Raw genomic sequence first — 4,483 nt, forward strand, 5'->3', positions numbered from 1 at the left:
TAATGGCATCCAAGTATCTTCAAAGAGCCGCAGCCGTTGGTGATACTGTGGGCAAAAAGGACTGCTGCTAGCCATCAGTGAAACAAGGCTTGGAGAAGTACAAAACAGTCTTTTCACAGATTTAACACTGGTGTTTGGTTGTTGTAGTGGTTCGCATCGTCACCTCACAGCAACATGTTCTATAATAAAAAAACCTCAGCTGTGCAGCCCATTCTCTCTTTGTGAATGCATGGATTTTCTCTGAACCTTCCTCTCAGACCCCTAAAATAATACTTTTTACATAAATGGTTGATGTTGAATTCCTGTTAGGACTGAGTGTAAACTGCCGGCTGTTTGACATACTTGTTCCCAGACCAGGAAATACCTGATACTTTCCCGTTGCTTGCTTTGATAAACCTCTCCTCCTCATGTTGTAAAACTAACTTTAATAGGGTATAGCTGCACAAAAGTCACAGCTCCATACTTATTTGAATTTTAAAATCACAGTTCCGTACTTTTCAGTAGCTTCAATCAAGACAGATTTCTGAAATTAATTCGATGTTATGTTCCAAACATTAAAAAAGTGAAAAGTTAAGAACTGACTGGAGATTTGGTTGGATTTTTTTTTCCAGTGAATGAAGTACACACAGGCAGAGCCAATGTCTGAATACACAGAATATAGAATATAGAACATAGCCACTTGAAAATGGTCAGTGTTCATGTTTAATATGTTTTAAATGACATTGTGCCCATATTTGAGAATAAAACATGTTTAAATCACTTTGGAGTCGTTTTGCTATTTCAACAACCTAATGTCCAAGCTGTTGGGGAAAATCCCCTCCCTAAACTTACTTGTATTTTATATCTATAATGTATGACGTTTGGTTTGACTGCATGCTGCAGGTAGCCATTTGAGAGTCAGGAGCCTCATGTTTAAACGTTTCATATGCAACGTTTCTTGCACAAGTTGCCTTGTATGAAAATGAATGTTGCATGAACATTTATTCACATATAGATGTGAATAAACTTTTGACCTGCTGGACAAATGTGCGACAGGTACGCAAACCTTTTCTTTGGACAATAATATCCGAGTCCACTGTTATTTAATTTAAGTAGCATTGAATCCAATGCTTTTCATGATTTTAACTTTTTATTGTTTAAACCCAATTGATGAACTGAACCACATTTAGCCTAATACAATAATTCAACACCTAAAAAAAAGATGTGAAAACATAAATTGGATCTAAACAGCAAATTTCCTCAATTTTTGTCACATGTAGATGTAAATACATTACTACATGTAAATACGTCTACGTTTAGACGTATTTACATGTAAATGTGCGCTGTTGCATATGAAATGAATGTAAATGATCTCACTGAAAAGCAAAACGGCATCAGGTCAGTACTCCACACAAGTCAGGTATGATTGTTCTTAAGGTGGACAGATCACAAAAGCCCATTAACAGCTGTGCAAAGATGCATATAATTGTGGAATAATGGCAGCTTTTGCACTGCTGGAGGACATCACCAGTGGAAGGGGTCAGAAGGAGCCTGTGCTCAGAAAGGCTGCCATGTGACGATGACTGGCTTATTAGCCACTTCAGATTCCCCAAGGCAATGATCCTGGAACTCTGTGACCCCAGCATTACAGAGCTCTCTAATTCTTGCAAATTGGGATGTACAAATTTGTTACAAATTTGATGTGCAGTCACATGCGTGCTCACAGTTCTATGCATCAGAATTATTTTTAGTGTTGCACTTTTTCAATATTTGTCTCTACTCCCAACTTTTTGTATTAAAGCTGCATATTCCTTTATGCAAGAGCCCTTAGCCCCTAGAGCCCCTAGTATCTGTCATGTTTGAATTCAGCTTGACATTGTTTCATGTGAGCAATTCAGGTAAATGCAGATCTAACTGGCATAAAGCTTACGACACATTTATAAATATGTCGACAGCACAAAATGTGCTATTGACACATTTATAAATGTGTGCTGTCAATTTCGCCTGTACGAAAGTGTCGTACAGGCGTACGACACTTTCCATACCAAGATTGTGATCTACAAAAAACAAACTTGATGGTGGGAGAATATGCTGATGTGCTGACTCATCACTGTAAACATTTAAATACAGAGGTGACACTTGTGTGAATGCTGCACAATGGATGCAGTGGCACTGCTGGAAGACCTCGCAAACAGGAGAATTATGACACATTTTTAAGAATCTCTAATATTTCCTGGCCATTAATGTGGAAGTCAAATGTGATGTTTAGTGGCACAATGGTCTGGCTCAACACATGACTCTTTCATTATGGCACAAAGCAATTATTGAGTCTACATTTCATGGGTTGGCTAATCTGTGTTTGGCCATCGTTTTGTAGAATTGGTAACACTTGCTCTTTATTTCCCAAAGTTCTGAGGAGGAAACCAAATATTTCAACTGCCTGAAATAATCTGTTCCCCCTCCATAACATGGGAACAAATTAATTTACCAGCATGTCTAATCCTCTCATCACCAACAATAAATCCTGTGAATTTGGTATTATTTGTTCTTTATTTGCCAAAATTATGAAGGGGGGAACCAAATATTTCAGGTGCCTGAAATAATCTATTCCCCTGTTCAACTCTCTTTGGAAGGGCCCAGGCATAAGCAAATTAAGCAGCCACTTAGGGCCCCAGGGCCACTAAAGGGCCCCCTCAGTGGAGCTGATTTTTTTTTTTTTTTTAGTAATAATTTCTGTCATAGTATCAAAGACACATAATTTCACTATGAAATTATTTGTTTTTACAATAATATTTGATCATGTATGTAGAAATTATTTTATTGATAATAAGAAACAAAAATAAATTGCTCTTTGGGGGCCCCTGGTGGCCGCGGTAGGTACCGCACATTTTGCCGGTAATATGAGCTGTCGTGCAACATGCAGACCATCCAAACGTCCAAAGCTCCGGTCAGAAGTTAAGTAAGCAAAACAATGTCTCAAAAACATTGTTTTGGGAAGGAGAAAAGAAAGAGGAAGAATAGAATAAAAGCCAAGATAAAGGTGCCTTGGTAATGTAATGCAATTTAAAAGATTTGTAAAGCTGCCAATAGAAAATTAGCTTGATAGCGACCTGGAACGGTCCAGTTCAACAGCCAAACATTTATGCTAGGGTCTTTGTATTTGTGTGAAACTGAGTTTTAACTTTAAATGAGTTGATTCTCATGGTTGACTCTGTATATTTCTGAGGTATTTTTGGCTTCAAAATGCCGTGTTTGATAACATTTGATAACAATAATTAAAACTTCTCAATGTTTGACATTATCTAGCAAAATGTTTTTATGTCAGGCTACATAGCTGCTACATCGATTAGCTACTCTATGCTCTAGTTGGGGAATATGTTGTTTGCTGCTGAGCATAATCATTTTGTGGCTAAAACAAACATTATTTTTACATCAACTTCTAAGTTATGTGAAACTTCTGTTAAAGGCTCAGAATCAACATGGTACTGGTCCCAGTCTGCATTCCAGGGGAGAAAGACTCACCTGGTATAAATTAAATTTTTAGCTATTGGAGTTACGCTTAAGAGAAATTTATTTAATCAAAGAATGTCATGAATATGTGTGTAGGGCTGCACCGATTGCAGTTTTCTGGCTGATCCCAAGTTACCAATCTTTAAAAAGCCTGACCTGCCGATTTTGATTTTGGCTGATATAATTTTTTTTTTCGCTAAATGTAGCAAGAAAGTCACTAAGTTGGCAACAGTGAGGTGAATATTGTTAACTGAAAACGTGCAGACCTGACTTGGTGGGCCGGTCTGTCAGTCAAACCTCTCACTGCAGAGCAGAAGAGGACAGAGGCTGATTTATAAACCTTTGCTGACGAAGATAAGATTAGGGGATAAGATGGGCTTCAGATGTAAGTATCGGCCAATCACAATCCCTCAAAATTAAGGAAATTGGTGCCCAGAAATCAACTGGTCAATAAATCAGTTGGCCAATAAATGTTTCCTACACATACATACATGTAAATAATGTAAACAGCACTGCCTGACATGCAATAAGTTTATAGGAGGTGTGTGAATGATCTAATGATCGGACTGCTGATTGCAGCCAGTCCACATTGTTAGTAAAACTAGAGGGCCCCAAAACCGAATTTCGCTTAGGGCCCCATGGAGGCTTGGGCCAACCCTGCTCTTTGAAGGTAAAGTTACTTACCCAAGTAACTTTAGCAAATAAACAGCAAATGTTACCAAATTCACAGGATTTGTTGTTGATGAAGAGAGGATTAAACACAGTTAAAGACTTGCTGGTAAATTAATTTGTTCCCATGTTATGGAGGGGGAACAGATTATTTCAGACAGCTAAAATATTTGGTTCTCCCCCAAGTAACTTTGGCAAATAATGAGCTTTGGCAAATAAAGTTGGTACTTTGTAATAAAGTCTAGCTTTTAATTTGCCAAGTCCCTTTTGAAAAAGAGATTGTACAACTCAGCAAGGTTTTTAATCTCATTAAATGATTATAAGT

This window comes from Poecilia latipinna, unplaced genomic scaffold (assembly GCF_001443285.1).
Source record: "Poecilia latipinna isolate Pla-1442-1.1 unplaced genomic scaffold, P_latipinna-1.0 Scaffold995, whole genome shotgun sequence".
NCBI classification, from domain to species: Eukaryota; Metazoa; Chordata; class Actinopteri; order Cyprinodontiformes; family Poeciliidae; genus Poecilia; species Poecilia latipinna.